The sequence below is a fragment of the Bactrocera tryoni genome, unplaced genomic scaffold (assembly GCF_016617805.1).
Source record: "Bactrocera tryoni isolate S06 unplaced genomic scaffold, CSIRO_BtryS06_freeze2 scaffold_25, whole genome shotgun sequence".
In the NCBI taxonomy this organism is placed as follows: Eukaryota; Metazoa; Arthropoda; class Insecta; order Diptera; family Tephritidae; genus Bactrocera; species Bactrocera tryoni.
In genome coordinates, this window is record NW_024395977.1 from 24,493,998 (window position 1) to 24,514,007 (window position 20,010).

Below are 20,010 nucleotides of genomic sequence, written 5' to 3' on the forward strand. Positions count from 1 at the left end.
ATTCGAACATTGCGTATGAATCATGAAAATATCATCATAATGTTTAGGTAAATCTTTTATACATATATTTAAAATGAGTTATTATAAAATAAGATCACATATTCAGTTAAAAATAAATTCTGTTGGGATTCGAACCTACGTACTCGTCGTCACTTTGAAGCGCTTACCACCAACACCACCATTGACACTTGCATTACGTTGTCCTAATTATTGGTTTGGTTATGAACGAAAGAAATATACAATGGATCGCCGATTGTAACCTCTTTCCTTGCTGCTGCTGCGCATATGTATGATTGTATGCTTGTTCATTATTGAAGTTATACTGCTTTTGCTTTCCTTTGTCTTTCATTTCTGCGAATTCTCAACTATTTTATGTGCCCTTTTATTGAAATACCCTGCGTTGGCCGTTGAAAAATTAAGGCTATACTTTACAGGATTATTTCTGTAGATAGTCTTCATTTACATTTTTTGGAAATCGACCCGCGATGACGAGGTATATTTTTATCTGACAGCGTGAGGTTTAAGAAGTTCATTTATAATTTTGTCTTGTGGAATATTAGAAATGATGTTTCTTCGAAAATCGTTCGCTTACAATGGATGAAACGACTTCTGAGTGGTGATTTTAATGAATAAATTCCTTTTGGTTGAAATGCTCTGCGTTGGCCGTTGAATAGTTAAGACTATACTTCTTAGGATCATTCATTTCTTCAAAGAAATTAATGACCTTTAGAAATATGCATATTTGCATTATTTCGTTGTCATTTCCATATTCGTAGCAATTGAATTTCTGTGGCATAAGTAAAGTAATGGCCGCCGATTGTCACCCCTTGCCGCTGTAGTAGCTTCGCCTACAAACATGCGTAAATATGTATGTATGTATACGTATACGTATGATCGTGAATACATATCGACGCAGATTTTTGCGAGAAGCACCAGAAAGTTGTGCAATTTATGATTTTTAGCTTTTGCCATCGTCGCGAAAAGACAACTTGTTGGTAAAGGCTTGCTCGGGGAGATAATAAATTATAATAAATTTATAAAATTTTTAAGTTTTCTAGTTTTCTTTCATGCAAAATGATATGCATTTCTTGGAATATCACTAAGAAGTATAACTTCATCCGCGCGTAGGGACTCCACGCACTTTTTTTTTGTTTCTGTAGCTGAGCAGCTTAAGATCGCAACGCTTAAAACTCTCTTGCATTTTATGACCCTGCTGACCGCTCGTTCGCGGAGCATTTACCCTCAAAAACCGGACAAAATTATTTTAAGTGATTTTATGGATGAAAATGCATGATTGAATATAATAATGCAATATATTAAAATAAAACAAGTAAGGAAGGGCTAATTTCGGGTGAAACCGAACTTTTTATATTGAATATATATTTAAATAAAATGATAAAATAAAATTATAACAAAAAAAGAAGAATTCCTCCGTGTGTGTTGTTACAAAGCCTCTTCTGATTCATCAGAATGTTCAGGCAACCCTGTTTCAGTGTCGATGTGGACCTCTGGTTTCTGTGACTCGAAGAGCTTTATAGTTTCACTCAAGAAGGGTTGGCTTTTGCTTCGTTGACGTTTTCGCTGGCAACTTAAAAATGGATCAGATGTGAGAAGAAGCCTGTTTAAAACATCTTGGTTGCACTGAACCCGTGAAAATTTTCTTGCAAAGTCTTGTCGATATAGACGATAATGCTTGTTTCGAGCCTCCGCTGCCTCTTCTGATAGCTGACCGATAGGTAATAAAGCGTGTTTTATGATTGTTGGGCCATGTGCAAGTATTTTATGAAGAGTGGGCGTCATTGGATGCCAGGAGTAGTTCTCCACGTACATTTTTGCTGTATCTTTGCAAAAGATTTAAAATTTCATTACATCAATTTTATGGCTAGATGACATTGCTTCTAGAATGACCTTAAGTTTGATTATGAAATCTTTTTTTATTCCTGTAATTTCAGCAGCTAAATCTGGATCGCTGAAGAATCTTCGAGATGTGTTACCCGAATTAGAATTTCCGAAACCAGCTTTTGGCATGTCTATTAATAGTCCAGTTCTTTCCCTGTATACTTTTTGGATTCTTTCTTTATTTTCTTTCACAACTTTTTTCTCTTCTGTGGTTCGGACTTGCCATTTCTTCAAAGGAAGTTTATAAGCAAGGTGCAATATGGTTTCAAATAAACGGATTCTAGCGTGGAGAATTGACAAACCAAATTTTAATGACTTGGGATCTTCCTCAGTAGTACTTTCAAAGTTATTTAAACTTTTTGACGTTTTCCCACAAATGTAACATCTCATGGTAGAAGTGGTATCGGTAGCCGCATTGCAAACTTTAGCGTCAACCATTGTTGGAAGCAATGTATGTCGCACGAAAATATCTCGTATTGGATTGGGTATTTTGGTCACCAGCAATCGTTTTGCCTGATTCTCTACCTATAATATCTCTTCTTTTGTGGCGTTGACAGTTTCATGCAGAAATCGAATTGGTCGGCAGAAACGAATATATGAAGGTGTAGGATTTTGCTACAGAACTTTTTTGGTGTCACCTATATGTGACTGCAAACTCAAGGGAACCAATGAACTCTGAAATATGTTAGAGTCGTCATCGTCAGGAAAGCTAAAGAGCGAGTATTTTTGTTGATGTACAACTTGATGTGAACCATCGCAATCCCATTTTGAAATAAGTTCAAGATTCTCTAATTCGGCTACCGTGCAGTTTTGAAGAACCTCCTCAGTATAAAAACATAGCCTTATAGCAGTGTGGTCGAGTAAATCTTGGAGCACAACTTCAGCACATCTCTCTGTAACTCGTATTTAATCTTGTTTTGGATAACAGCTTTTCTTTGCTTCCCTAATAAGCGTATAACAAGGAAAAATACCCTTGTTTGATTCGTGTAATAACTCCTACTGTTTTCTTGTAAAATCACCTTCAACAAAGATTTGTAAGGCTTCAGCAGGTGTGTACTTTTTTATTTCTGGCTTCTGAGCTTCTATTATTTTTTTGTATTCTATGGCTCTTGTAGGTGTAGAAGTTACGTCTATTATAATTTTAGACGCAGTAGCATTACCTGACATCCTTTGACTAACGCTAGCTGCGTAAGTAAACTCCTGGACAGGTATCTGCTCGCGAAGGTCTTTAGTTTTCCGGCATTTACTATTATCAGACAACTCTTGGCTTTGTATGCTTGGGCGCCCAGAGTTAGTATTCGGCGTCCAGTTGTGTACTAAAATGGAAGCGTTAAGCCATTCTTCGTATTTTTTGACAAATCTTTCTTCTGTATAACTGGACAATACCCATTTCTTTTTTAAATCCCATATGAAATACTTTAAATCATTACTTAAAGTTTGAAATTCGCATTCTGGACACTTCATCATTTCTTGAAGCTTTTTTTCCATATATGACGTTTTATCTTCCCATTTTCTCGCAGCGCTTTCCCTACAAAGCATATATAATGTTTTTCGAGACATCTCTATAACTTTTGATTTTGAACCTGAAAAAACCAAATAATAGAACAAATTCCTAACGTAGTTCTTGCACATTTTCAATTCCAGTAATTTTGGGTACTACTCGAAAAATGTATACCCTCTTCCCAACCGTCTAGACTAATTTAGCAGGATTTCAGTATTCAAATAAAAAAAAAAAAAATAATAAAGCATTACTCATTTTTTGCAACTGATCAACTTTTTTCAAGGCGTTTTTTGTACAGGCGGGGAAAGACGGGGAAAATGTTTAAGCTGATATGTTAAGTAGAAATCCTGTAGTTTACTAAGAAAAAAAACTCAAAGCTCAACTTTGCCCAACACTACAACAAAAACACTAATTTCTAAAAAATTAAAAAAAAAATTAGTTTTTTTAATGATTCCTTGTTTTCTCGAAAAAAACATTATAGTACATTAACTAAATAAATTTTTATATTATTAATATTAAATACATACCATGTTGTCCTGAATCCATAACAAATATTTCCAAAATTCCGTTCACGCATAAAAAAAGACCACTTGCAATCTCGAGAACAATGGAGAGGTTCGCGTATAATCATGTGCGTTCTGAACGAAATCTAGGTTTCGACTACTTGTGTGGCAATATAGCGGCCTGAAGGTCATTTATTTAATCGGTTCATTGTAGATCGGTTATTTAGGTACCAAAAAAAATCAATTTTGAGTACCATCGCTGAAGTTTGTAATTTTCAATTTTGTCCGGTTTTTGAGGGTAAATGCTCCTATGTGCGTCGGTTGGGCGGGAGGAGGGTAATCGTTGGGTATTTATTTATTTATGTATACAAATTTTAAAACTATCTTAAATAACTAAATATGTATGTATGTGTGTATGCTTGTAAGTATGTAGACTTGTGTCCCTATGCATTTTTATTTTTATTGGATGCGCATAGCATGTAAATTCACGACTATGTTTATGTACATTAGGGTGTCCGTTATTTCCCAAATTCATTTTTGAGTCTGCAGCGGCTTCAAAATCTTTAGTAAATGCCCTAAAAAAAATTATGAAACCCATATTAGCTCTTGACATTGATAATAACCCGTGCCGCAACGACGATTTATTTCCCATTTAAATAACATGGGGTTTTCGTACTTTTTGCAATTAATTTTTTCTTAGCGAAACCAATTGATACATTGCTGCGGCACCGAATTATTTTTGTAGGAAATTGAACGTTCTACAAAAATTTCTCTGAAATTTTTCAGATTTTTGATTGTCGTTTCTTTTAAGTCGTTCGCGAATTATAGCGTCGCAAACATGGAGCAAAATAAAGAGAAAATACGGCATATTTTACAGTACTACTACGATAAGGGCAAAAATGCATCTCAAGCCGCCAATAAAATTTGTGCAATTTATGGACCCGATGCAGTTTCCATTTCCACCGCACAACGATGGTTTCAACTTTTTCGTTCTGGTGTAGAGGTGGTCGAAGTTGCGCCACGCTCCGGAAGGCCTCTCGTCGAAAATTGCGATAAAATCGCTGAATTGGTCGAAAGAGACCGGCATAGTAGCAGCCGTAGCATCGGTCAAGAGCTGGGCATGAGTCATCAAAAATTCATTTCAATTTCAATAAAAAAAAAATTCAATAAAAATACCGCAAGACTTTTTTGACAACCCATTATTTATTTTTAATTGTATTTCGGCTTTGCTGATAAGTATGCAAGTTCAATGATATTTGAACATATTGCCGAGGAAAAGAAATTATTACTTAAATTAGTGAACTGTATATAAGTTAACAATAGTTAACGTACTGAAGTTCCCATGCTGCCAAAAATTGCAATGCATGCAGTCTGCATCGTTCACTTCATGCGCGATCAAATTAAATGTTTGGTCAGCCGTTGTAATTCGATGTTCAGCTCGTTGCATGAGCATGGCACATGAGCGTGGGAAATGCTTATTCAAGCAATTAGAGACCGACGCTAACGGCAGCAGCGACGGTAAGAATAGTAGGCTAGCAGTAAGCTTACGATTTATTAAATAAACAGTTTTAGAACGAAACTCATCGTGTTAATACATTTCAAAGTAACTTTGGGTAGTCGACAACACCGTCGCTACCGCAGAAGGAGTTATAGAAAGTTTATCAAAAATAACTAACACATTTCAAAGTAACTTTGAGTAGTCGACAACATCGTCGCTACCGCAGAAGGAGTTATAGAAAGTGATCAAAACTAACTTATATACATTATATGATGCTTAAACTTAACTTTCTTAAATTTAGTCCTTTTTTGAGATTGCAATATCGATGCTTCCATTCCTTGACTTTTGTGCCCAATTTTGCTGCAGTCGTTGGTGTGCATCTGCTTCGTCTACCATTGGTCCCACATTGAGGACCTTTCTTTCTGTTTGTGATTGCAGAATCATTCCAATCATCCTCCGCATTCCAATCATCTGCATTTTAGCAGTTTTGCGAGCTGTAATTGTTGGCTGCTTTTTATAATTTACGAAATCTTTTCCTTTTTTGGTAGAATTCGGATTTGGCTCAACTAAAACATCTTTGCGCTTTTTCGGCAATTGTGTTGCTTTGTTCAAAACTTGTATTTCCTCTTCCTTCCCATACGCTTCAGCATCATCTTCCAAAATGTGGTCGATTTCTTTAGCTTTGTCCTCATCTTCAAACGATTTAATTTGGGCTTCACTTTTAAACATTTCTCCAAAAGTTGGTTTTTCCTCAGCTTTTGAAGGTTTATGAAGTTCTTCAAGTGATTCTTCTTAAACTTCATTTTTTTGTTTTTTGTCTTCCTCCATTACTTCTGCTGTTTTTTCCTCAGCAGAAGACAGATATATACAAGGAGGATTAAAGATTAGAACTTTTATACATTTTAAATCCGAGTCAAAACTGTACAAAATTTCAGGTTCTTCTTCTATCGTAAAATCTACTAACAGCACATCACGCTGAAGAGAACTGTACGTAATTTCGGTCTCTCCTTCTTGTAATCTCGCTTTACAAAGTTTAAGGTTTTCGAAATACTCCGGCGTAATACAAATACAATTTTTCAACTTCAAGAAAAATTTTTGAAAAGTACTTTGTGTGAAAATTGTGCATTTTAAGAAACACAATTTTCAAAAGTTTGATATCATCACTTTTTATTGTAATGATTTTGTGGAGATCATCCATTACTTTTCTGAGGAGTTGAATTTTCCTCTTGAATATGGAGATTCCATGATTAAAATCAAATTTATATGATTTGTATTTATTTGTCATGTCAGACTTTGTTGGAAAAGTGTTGGACGTGTGCAACACCTTTTCGGATAAGTCCGCTTGGAGATCAAGAATTTTGTTCCTGTTTATACCCATGATTTTTTCCGCAGCACTTTTCGTATTTCGCAGTTTCGTGTAACTGCTGGTATTCTCCAAAGAAATCGTTGGAGGTATATAGATTTGGTCGCCTAGTTGACCTTGCTGTGCCTCGACTCACAGGCGCTAAATATTTCTTGGATAGCAGTTAGATCACTGCGTTTAGTCTCCGCTATGTATTACGGCTTATGTGATCGGTTTAATATGCGGGAATATACTACACCCGTCTTACAATTCTTTTTGTTTTCTGTTGCTTATGCGGGAATATACACCCGTCTTAATATTATTTTGTTTTAATTTGTCTGTACTTTGAACAGGGCTTTTTTTATATATTGCCAGTTTTATAAATACAGGACTTTTTAATTTGGCCGAGCTCTTTATCCGGCTCGAAGGACCAAATATTTAAACTCAACAAAGATTTGTCATTGCTTACCACTGGTGGGGGGAAATCTTATCGAATGAGAAATCTTTCATTCTAGTTTTTATTTGGTATTTTCCTTACTTATATACAAATTTTAAAACTATCTTAAATACAGTACACCGCCAACACATTAGAAACATGGTAAATAAATATAAAAATTTACGAATAACGTACTGGGAAGCTGCTAGGCAAATAATTTGAATTTTTTCCACTGCCTAAGCATTAAGTAGGCTGTGCGCTACATATTACTCGGTGTCAAATATAAAATAAATATACCGTTACAATTAGCGGAACTTAAATATGAAACCATATTGAAATGCTTACTTACATGGAAGTAGTATTTGTGATTTCTGGTTCATCAGAGGTAAATTGTATGGCGTAATGGAGGAAATCGAGTTTTTTTTATAAATGTTTATCTATTATTTCATATTATAGATTCCAGAGTATTGTTTGTTAGGTTAGTATTTTATGAAGTTTTCTGAAGCTTTATAATACAAAGAATGAAAAATACACTTTTTAGGAAATAGGTAAAAAATCTGACATTTCAAAGAAAATTAAAAGTGCTATTCCTGCACTTTGTAAAGATGAAAGTACATCCTACAGAAAAATAATAAAAAATTGGAGTAAGTGCAGCTACTGTTACTCGATTAGCGAACATTGTGCACACATTCAAATATTGCACCGTTGGTCGCACAAGTATACGGCAAAATGCTGCCCAAAATGGGAAAATGTCTGAGCGCATTTGACGTAAAGTAATGTGGTTCGCTCTGTAATCGCGCAGCAAATCAGCTAGGGAAATTTAAAAGAAGCTAAATGATGCTCATGTAAAAACATTGCAAAGAAGAGTTGAATGCATCTTAAAAAAAAACATAAAAACCGTCGTACAGCAAAGAAATCAAAATTGACCAAGCGAATGAAAAGTCAACGAGTAGTAAGGGTCAAATTCCATCAGAACTACACAAATATGAATTGAAACAAGGTAAACATAAAAAGTTATGAACGTCCCCCGAAAGTCCCCCATTCAAAGTTACTCTGCTATTTAACATGATTTTCTCTTTAATAAAGATTAACTTTAGCGACGAATGCCGGCTAGAAGCAGTGACAGAAACCATTCAATTTGTGCCACGTAGACCGTGTGAACGTCATGTGGCGAACTGCATTCAAAAAACGGTAAAATATTTCCCCAATGTAATGATTTAGAGCTGCATATCGGTGGAAGGTCATGGACCAATTTATTTTGTTGAGGGAACGATGAAAAGTGAACAGTACAGCAATGTACTTCAAAATGGTTTTGTACCATATGTGGCAACACTGAACCCTCCAGCAGCCCAATACCCTTATGCGCACGCTGAGGTGCCTTGCCACACCTCCCGACTAATGATTGATAGCTTTCACAAATTGGATATCAATACATTACTTTAGGCGGGAGTTATATCGTCACATCAACCCCCACCAAAACCCAGAAGACACCAGTAAACGGCAACAATAAATCATTTACTTTTAATTTGAATTTTAAATAGTTTAAGTCAGCAATATAAAACATTGTTTTCTTGCAAACTGAATTGTATTCATATTCATAAATTACTAATAATAATTTTTCCCTTTAATTGTAAAATATCAAAGTCAGCAGAACAAAACATTGCAACAATTGTGTACTAATTAATACTTACCTTTAAATAGTTTAAGTCAGCAATATAAAACATTGTTTTCTTGCAAACTGAATTGTATTCATATTCATAAATTACTAATAATAATTTTTCCCTTTAATTGTAAAATATCAAAGTCAGCAGAACAGAACATTGCAACAATTGTGTACTAATTAATACTTACCTTTAAATAGTTTAAGTCAGCAATATAAAACTTTGTTTTCTTGCAAACTGAATTGTAAAATATCAAAGTCAGCAGAACAAAACATTGCAACAATTGTAATTTATTCTTACTTCCTGTTGACCAACTTTCATACAATTATTATTGCTCTTCATGTAAAATTAATTTTAAAATAAAATTCATTATTGGTGTAACCTTCAAAGCGATAAGGTGTTTTATTTAACGAAGGAACATAGAAACATAACTGGCGCAGTCGAAAAGCCAACGGTTCGAGTCGAAGCTAAGAGTGCTAACGAAATAAAACTTTGTGAATCCTTGGACCACATAAGGGGCCGCCTGTTCTAAATCCGAGGGAATATCGGACGGAAAACAAATACCAAGAGCACATTGGTATAAGGCCACAAGGAGATAAGTGAACCGTTGGAAAAAAGGACCTACACCCCTCATGCATACCATTCTCATAGGGGCTCTGTAAGTAAATGAGCGGTTATTGAATTACATATATATATAAAATAAAAAAAAAATAATATTAAAAAAATAAAACAAAAAAAAAATTGAAGAAAAGTTGACATATGTGCATAAATATATTGCGAAAGTAGATGAAATTAGAAAATTTGGAATGAGAATATATTAATTCAAAAGAAAGATTGGAAAGATCAAAACAAAAAAAAAATTAAAAAACAAAAAAATCGAAGAAAAGTTAATATAGATACATTGCGGAAGTAGATGAAATTAGAAAAATTTTTTTAAATAAAAATATATTAATTCAAAAGAAAGAGTGCAAAGACCAAAAAAAAAAACCAATAGTTAACATACTCGTATGTAGATAAAGTGAAAGTTGTGAAAAGAGATGAAATAAGAAAAATTACATAAATATATTAATTCAAAAGAAAGATAAGAAGGATCATAAAAAAAAAAAAATATGTATATATACAATCTTTACAATTTAAACATACATTACCAAAATCAATAAAATTAAAAAGGAAAAGGAAGAAGTGGAAAAGTAGAAAAAGTTAAATAAAAATTAATTACATATTATTTTTGTAGGCATTATTTGATTCCAAATTCTATCAATCGGAACCAAATTATCTTACGTAAATAAAACAAATTATTTTTGATGAGTAGTAAATCTAGATATTTTCCATATCCTAAAAGTTTTAAGATTTTTAAGTCAAGAAGCCTACCCGTTATATCCGAGGACAGTACATTAAATTTTAATATGCTTTCAAATACAGAAGTTCCAAGTATATCAGGGACTCAAACGACAACCAATAGTAACAACATGAATAATATCGACATTTTAACTCACTTAGAATTCCAGATGCAATCAAGGACCTACCCAAATTTGATGGTAATCCAAGATTGCTCCACGAATTCATTAGTAATGTGGAAGAAATACTCCTTAACATTAGTGGAGCAGATAACACTCCTCATGGACTAATCCTTTGAGGGCCATAAGAAATAAAATATGTAGATGGTCAAGCCAACGAAGTCTTAAACATGTATGGCACATCCCTCAATTGGGATGAGATCAGAGGAAACTTGATATCGCATTATTCAGATAAAAGAACAGAAACATCCCTAATTAGAGATCTTCATTGTTTAAAACAATACGGCAAACCGATCGAAAAATATTACAGCGAAATAATGGAAATCCAATCAGCCTTGTCTAATAATTTATCTATTCATGAGTCCGACACTAATGTAATTAATGCAAAGAGAAATCTATTTTCTGAAATGTGCCTAAACTCATTTTTGTCGGGTTTACGGGAACCTATGGGATCTACGATTAGAGCGATGAGACCAGAATCATTGCCGATTGCCCTTGACTACTGCATCAGAGAACAGAATATTCATTATATTAGGTCCAATTTGAATAAACCCAAATATCTTCATTGGAGACCAAATTACCAATATAATCCATATCCTAAATATCCACAAAATTTTGTAAATAATGCACCAAGACAAGAAAATTATTACCAACCTAAAAGATATTCAAATTTTTCAACCAGACCTTACTATGTTAATAGCAATAATTTTGAGCCAAATTCAAACAATCAGAATCGTAATTTGTTACTCCAAAATTCCAGAGTATATCGCGAGAATTTTTCAAATTTTAAACCTAGCCAACGCTTCGATAATTTTTCGAGACGAACAAATTGGAGGCAGCCTCCAACAGAACCTATGGATACCGGTAGTGGATTTTCAAAATTTGAAAAGGCCACAAACAAATTTAAAACTAGCCCAAGCACTCAATTAAGTAGGATAACAAATAGGAATGAAATTAATAATATTAACGAATTTAGAAGTCTTCGAAATGAAAGCTCTGTCCCATGTCTTGACCATGTTAACAAGATAAACCTGGACCAATATGAAAATTACAATATTGACGATAATCAGGATTTTTTACAGTTAGCCTCAAGAAACAAATAGGATATATAGACTGCAATAAACATGGTAGTATTTTACCCTATATCAGTATAAGCTCTCCATTTGGCAGAAAATTAAGATTCCTAATAGATACCGGAGCTTCTTCCTCATTTATAAACCCGGAATTTATAAATCCCTTAGATATCAAGAAATGTATTCCAATAACTACATATATCTACCATCTTACATAAATATATAATTGACAAGCAAGTGACATTACCTATTTTCAAAGAAATTAGGAAAACAGGAACTCTTACATTCTCAGTTTTTAAATTCCATGATTATTTTGACGGACTGTTAGGCTTAGATTTTCTGACAAAAATTAAAGCTAAAATTGATCTTGAAAATAAAATACTAATTACAAATAATATTACAATACCTCTTAAAATGAAACCAAATTTTTCCTCTGATAAATTCACAATAGAGGCAAATTCGAAACAAATCGTAAAACTGCCAGTTGATTCTAAGGAAGGAGATATTATGATAAATACAATAACTTTGGACAACGGCTTAATTATTTCTCCAGGCATATATTTTGCGAAAGACTGGTTTAGTACAATAGAAGTAGTTAATCCCACGGGGAATGACCAAACAATTTTCTTAGAGCAACCCCTGAAAACAAGTCCGTATGATTCAGAAAACTTCGTCGAACTTAATAACTTTAATATGCATTGCAAATCAAACAGTGAAAGAATTGCAAATTTATCTGACTTACTCCGAATGGAACATCTGAATGGCGAAGAAAAGCATAAACTTTTGAAACTATGTACTAAATATAGTGATATCTTTTATAGAGAGGATGAAAAGTTGACGTTTGCAAATGAAATAAAACACAGAATTAGGACGACGGACGATATTCCTATTCATACTAGGTCTTACAGGTATCCTTTCGTTCACAAAGAGGAAGTTCGAAGACAGATATCAGAGATGTTGGAGCAAGGGATTATTAAGCCGAGCTTTTCCCCATGGAGCTCTCCAGTATAGATTGTTCCAAAAAAGAAGGACGCATCGGGTAAAACGAAATGGAGACTGGTCATTGACTATAGGAAGTTGAACGAGAAAACCATCTCGGACAGGTACCCACTCCCGAACATATCTGAGATCTTCTATAAACTGGGCAAATGCCTTTACTTTTCGACTTTAGACTTAGCAAGCGGCTTCAATCAAATTGAAATGGATCCACGAGACATATCAAAAACAGCCTTTACTGTGGAAGGGGGTCACTACGAATACGTAAGAATGCCTTTTGACTTAAAAAACGCACCCTCAACTTTCCAGAGGGTCATGGATAATGTCCTAAATGATTTAATTGCAAAAATCTGTCTAGTGTATTTAGATGACATTATTATATTTTCGACGTCCCTCCAAGAACATATTGAGAATCTAGAAAAAGTCTTTCTAAAGTTAAGATGTTCAAATTTTAAGGTCCAGATGGACAAATCAGAGTTTATGCGAAAAGAAATTGCTTTTTTAGGACATGTAGTCACGACGGAAGGCATAAAACCGGATCCGACAAAAATAGAAGCCATCCAGAAATTTCCAATACCACGAACTAATCGTGAAATAAAATCGTTCATAGGCCTACTTAGTTATTATAGGAAGTTTATCCCGAACCTGGCAAGACTTGCAAAACCAATGACAGAATGCTTAAAAAAGGGCAGAAGCATAACACTGAACGCCAGATACCTAGAAGCTTTCGAAACATGCAAGAACATTTTAATGAACGATCCAATACTGCAATACCGTGATTTCACAAAGCCATTTTTACTCACAACAGACGCAAGTAACATTGCGCTTGGAGCAGTCCTTTCTCAAGGTCTCATAGGTAGTGACAAACCTATTTGCTACGCAAGTAGGACTCTTTCTGAGAGTGAGATTAACTATTCCACTATTGAGAAAGAGCTTTTAGCTATAGTGTGGGCAACCAAATATTTCCGCCCATATCTCTTCGGTCGTAAATTTAAAATAATTACTGACCACAGACCACTTACATGGCTAATGAGTCTCAAGGAGCCCAATTCGAAATTGGTGAGATGGCGCCTGAAGTTGGAAGAGTATGACTACGAGATCGTATACAAAAAGGAAAATTGAACAGTAACGCAGATGCATTGAGCAGGATAAAATTAGACCATGATAAAACCGCTGATATAAATTTGTGTGATTCGGAAGAACTGTCTACAATACATTCATGTAAAGAAAATGTGAATGATGGCATACCAATCTCAGAAAAACCTTTAAATGAATTCAACTTGCAACTTTTATTAGAAAGATCTGACAAAAAACCCAGTATGACTGTTGAAACCATCTTTAGAAACAAACAACGTAGAACTATAAGAGAAAAAGAATTTTCTCAAGACACAATAGTTCAGATTTTCAAAAAATTTATACCCTCAGGTAAACTAACTGCCATTTTCTCCGATGAACCAACCTTCAGAACTATTCAACTGATATACTCAAAATACTTTTCAAATGGAAAACAATTTCGTATTGTCCGATGCACTAAAATCCTATCAGATGTAACTGACAATGATAAGCAAGTTGAACTAATTCGTACCTGTCATGAAAATAGGAACCATAGAGGAATTATGAAATTTATGAATACTTAAAGAGACAATATTATTTTCCCCTTATGCAATCTATAATAAATAAAACTTTAAATAATTGTGAAATTTGCAATACACTCAAATATGACAGACATCCACCAAAATTAGAATTCCAAGTTACAGAAACACCAAACGAACCTCTTCAAATTTTGCACATTGACATATATACTATAAATAGTAAATGTATTTTGACCATCATCGATAAATTTTCTAAATATGCGACAGGCTATACATTACCATCAAGAACAAGCGTTTGTGTGCTTAAAGCTTTAAAAACATTTATGAACCTTGCGGGAATACCTAAGAAAATTGTTTGTGATCAGGGTACCGAATTTACATCTAACATTTTTAAAGATTTTTGTAGACAATATGAAATTATACTTCACTTCACATCATTTCAACAATCCAGTAGCAACTCTCCAGTAGAACGACTTCATTCAACCCTAACTGAAATATACAGAATTATAATGACAACCAGAAAATCCAAGAAATTGGAATTAGATCACGAAGAGATATTAGATGAGACGTTCATAACTTACAATAATACAATCCATTCATCTACAAAATTTACACCATATGAGTTATTCTTTGGAAGACCGTATAACTTCTCAAGAGACATAAAATACGACAACAAACACGAATTTTTAGTTAAGTTAAATGAATTTAAAGAAAACTATACCCCATAATTAAAAAAAAAGTTATGAAAGCTAAATTAAAAATATTAGTCGTCTTAATAAATCTAGGAAACCTCCAGAGCGTAGGGACAAAGAAGAGGATATATATAGAAAAGAATGTAGGAGAAACAAAATAACTGCACGATTCTCAAAACATAAAGTATTAAAAGATAATAACGTTACTTTACAAACTACTAAAGACAAAAAATTACACAAATCAAAAATTAAACTGAGACCACGAAAATAATAAACAATTATTTACCTTTAGAATAGCCTTTGCTTATGGACAAGTCTTGGAAATACAAAATTTTGACGAAGACCAGAATATGATAGCCCTGAAGATTGGACACGCGAGAACGATTGAAAGTTATTTCAATTTCATTCATATAATAGACTTGGACAATTATAATTCGCAAACTTCAAAATTAATTACTATCGTAGACAAATTTGAAAAAAATAGCCTTCTAAAAGATGCTGCTAAAATTTGTAAGATGAAACTTAAGGGACTCGAAAACAAACTACAGACATTAAATCCATATAAACGTACAAAACGAGGACTATTCAACGGCTTAGGCTCTGTAATAAAATATGTAACTGGGAACATGGACGCAAATGACGCTATGACTATAAACAAACAAATACAAGAACTCCAGGACACAACATTAAATTCAAAAATAATAGAGGAAAATCAAAAAAGTTTGAATATACAAATGATACAGAGATTTAAAAATTTGACAGAGCATATGAATAACAATCAGGAAAGCATTACAAAATTTTTAGAAAAACTCTCAACAAAAACAACTAATCATATTCTAAAAGAAGACAATGCGCTATTAGAAATCCAATACATGAATCAGCTTGATTATAATATAGATTTATTATTGAACCATATCTCTGACATAATAGAAGCTGTAATGCTCGCAAAACTTGGTGTAGTATCAAAGCTTATTCTTCATCCAGATGAATTGGATGAAATAAGACACCATTTTAAGTCCCAGAATATTGACTTAGTTTCGGACGGACACCTTTACGAACTTCTGGAACTCCAAGCATATTATAATAATAGCAACCTAATTTTTAATATAAAACTTCCAAATTTGGCTAAAAGTACGAATTCGCTTTTCCATCTCATTCCTCTTCCTATGAATAATACGAAAGTAATTAAAACAAAACCATACGTAAGTTACAATAACCACGAGCTCCAATACTTAACAGAGATTTGCCCAAAAATTGAGAACGTGTATTATTGCAAGAGGTCAAATGACTTCGAAAGCACCAATAATTCAACTTGTATCGCTAGAATCTTGAATGATAAAACACCAATATGTCCTGTGAACGATGTGGGGCCCACATCGAATATATTCCAACCGGAAGATAATTATATAATGGTTATCAACGTAAAGGGACTACCGATAACCTCTGATTGTGGGCAAAACTTCACAATTGAAGGAACCTCCCTTCTCCACTACACGAATTGTTCCGTCACGATAGCGGGAACAACATATAAAGACAACCCTTCAGTCCATTGGGACACAATCTTCGTAGCACCACCAAATCTAGAGAAAGTGCAAATAACAACAATAACAGAGACTTTAAGCCCAGAGAAGATCAAAGACTACAGTTTCATCAACAAAAATGATATTACGAGATTAAGAAAGGATGCAATTCAAGGAAGAAACATAATTACGATAACAACATTGATACTCATCACCTTAACTATCACTAGTGTAACTCTGTTATGGAAAAACCCCATAATTCGGTATTATCCTAAGCCCACTGAAGCCGCTCTGCCCCCACCAACTTCGTTGTGGCCATCGCTCTACTCTAAGGGTGGAGGAGTTATATCGTCACATCAACCCCCACCAAAACCCAGAAGACACCAGTAAACGGCAACAATAAATCATTTACTTTTAATTTGAATTTTAAATAGTTTAAGTCAGCAATATAAAACATTGTTTTCTTGCAAACTGAATTGTATTCATATTCATAAATTACTAATAATAATTTTTCCCTTTAATTGTGAAATATCAAAGTCAGCAGAACAAAACATTGCAACAATTGTGTACTAATTAATACTTACCTTTAAATAGTTTAAGTCAGCAATATAAAACATTGTTTTCTTGCAAACTGAATTGTATTCATATTCATTAATTACTAATAATAATTTTTCCCTTTAATTGTAAAATATCAAAGTCAGCAGAACAAAACATTGCAACAATTGTGTACTAATTAATACTTACCTTTAAATAGTTTAAGTCAGCAATATAAAACTTTGTTTTCTTGCAAACTGAATTGTAAAATATCAAAGTCAGCAGAACAAAAATTTATTCTTACTTCCTGTTGACCAACTTTCATACAATTATTATTGCTCTTCATGTAAAATTAATTTTAAAATAAAATTCATTATTGGTGTAACCTTCAAAGCGATAAGGTGTTTTATTTAACGAAGGAACATAGAAACATAACTCGGGCAATTCACCCGACCTAAACCCCACCGAAAACTGTTGGACGTTCCTTAAATCGAAGATATATTCCCGAACAAATCCCACAATAGCCCCACTCAAAGATAACATAAAGGGTGTGTGCCTAAATGATCCAGATTCAAAAATAATGATAATATTTGTTTGAATATTATGTCTCAAATGGTGAAGGCTGTTAATAAAAATATAGGTTTGTCAACCAAATACTAAAAAAATTTAAGTTTTTCTCAATTTTATGAAAAGATGATATTTCAAATAAATATAATACAAACAAGTAAGGAAGGGCTAAGTTCGGGTGTCACGGAACATTTTATACTCTCGCATGATAAAGTGAGAATATTTCACATATTTTTTTTTTTTGCTGTAAAATTAATTAGATTAGATCAATTTGTGTACTTTGAGTATTGAATTGTATTTTCATTTCCTAATGTATACTCGTACATTATACAGAAAAGGCATCAGATGGAATTCAAAATAGCGTTATATTGGAGAAAGGCGTGGTTGATAACCGATTTCACCCATATTTCGTACATGTCATCAGGGTGTTAAGAAAATATTATGTACCGAATTTCATTGAAATTGGTTGAGTAGTTCCGGAGCTATGGTTTTTGGTCCATAAGTGGGCGACGCCACGAACATTCTCAATTTTTAAAAAAACCTTGGGTGCAACTTCATTCTGCCACTTCTTCCGTTAAATTTAGTGTTTCTGACGTTTTTTGTTAGTCGGTTAACTCACTTTTAGAGATTTTCAACATAACCTTTGTATGGGAGGTGGGCGTGGTTATTATCCGATTTCTTCCATTTTTGAACTGTATATGGAAATGCCTGAAGGAAACGACTCTATAGAGTTTGGTTGACATAGCCATAGTAGTTTCCGAGAAATGTACAAAAAACATAGTAGGGGGCGGCGCCACGCCCAAATTTCCAAAAAAATTACGTCCAAATATGCCCCTCCTTAATTCGATCCTTAGTGCCAAATTTCACTTTAATATCTTTATTTATGGCTTAGTTATGACACTTTATAGGTTTTCGGTTTCCGCCATTTTGTGGGCGTGGTAGTGGGCCGATTTTGCCCATCTTCGAACTTAACCTTCTCATGGAGCCAAGAAATACGTGTACCAAGTTTCATCATGATATCTCAATTTTTACTCAAGTTACAGCTAGCACGGACGGACGGACGGACAGACGGACGGACAGACAGACATCCGGATTTCAACTCTACTCGTCACTCTGATCACTTTGGTATATATAACCCTATATCTGACTCTTTTAGTTTTAGGACTTATAAACAACCGTTATGTGAACAAAACTATAATACTCGCCTTAGCAACTTTGTTGCGAGAATATTAAAATTGCATTCACATATCGTAATAATTTTTGATTTATTTGACTCTGAACGCAAAACTATATGAATAATTGTCCGTGTTTCTAATGGGTTGGCGGGGTACTGTAACTGTACTGTATGTGTGTATGTTTCTATGTATTGCGGCATATTGTTTATTGCTGCTTGACATGGGGTTGTTTCCAAATGTATAATTTAATACATGTGTGTGTGTTTAATGTTATCTCTTCTGTCAATTTATGACTTGTGTCCCTATGCATGACTATGTTAATGTACATGCATACATATGTATGTATGTAAGTATGTTTGAAAATAGATATTAATTTTTAATTGTATTTCGGCTTTGCTGATAAGTATGCATGTTCAATGATAATTCCTAACACTACTTTTACAGAAAAAGTAAAACAAAATGAATCAAAGAATTACAACAACTCAAAACTAAAAGAGCACTAACACTGCTCAAACATATCTTACTCCAAACGCCAACAACGACTTAAACACTTCAGCAACCTTTTCTTGCGCTCAAAAACTGAATTATATTCCAGAAAAAAGCAACACCATAAATCCATTTGTTTCTCTCAATTCTTCCCCCCACAGCACTCTTAACAGCTCAAGCAACTAACTCCTCTCTTTCATTTATCAGCGAACTACAATCTCACCTCACTTCAAACGCATTTATCAACAACTCACAAACCAACCCATTAATAACTCAACAATACAGTCACCCAGACCATGATCAGATTATGCCAACTTTCGACGATGAAGAAATTTAATCCATTCTTCTTTGTCCTATTTGCTATATGTTCAATATACTTCAATGGAACATAAAGGGCTTCTAAAACAACTACACTGAACTTGAATTTCTAATTAAAGAAATCTCACCACACTTAATTGCCTTACAAGAAACTCATCTTGCTGTAAATAAAGACTCTTTTCTACCAAATAAGTATGTTAGCTAATTCTTAAATTTACCTCAGAATTTAACAAACCAATAAGGTATTGCTGTTTTTAGTTAGAAAAGACATTCCACATAAGTGCATTGAAATCCATTTAAATATAGCTTTTTTAGCCATTCAGATATCCATAGGATTTAAATTTACGATTATTTGCTTGTATATTCCCCCACAACAAAATTTCACGCTTGCTGAGTTTCAGCTAATTCTCTCCTCAGTACCCAAGCCCGTAATCCAGGTTGGCGATATGAATTCGTGGTCCCCATTATGGGGCTCCCCACGAACCAACCAAAGAGGATTAATTCTGAAAAACTTAGTTCTTACAGAGAATCTTACCGTATTGAACGATGATGCCTCGACTCATTTTTCAACTCATAATTCTTTTACGCACGTCGACTTATCTATTTGCTCTACTAATATAGCTCCAAAAGTAAATAGCCGATCTCTTGATAGTTTGTGTGGTAGTGACCACTACCCAATAGTAACTGAAATTGCAACGTC

The 20,010-nt window shown here is 33.9% G+C and overlaps 1 pseudogene; it reads left to right on the forward strand.

Moving 5' to 3' along the window:
• The first annotated feature begins 417 nt into the window (after positions 1–417).
• LOC120780989 lies at positions 418–618 on the forward strand (annotated as a pseudogene).
• Positions 619–20,010: the final 19,392 nt, after the last annotated feature.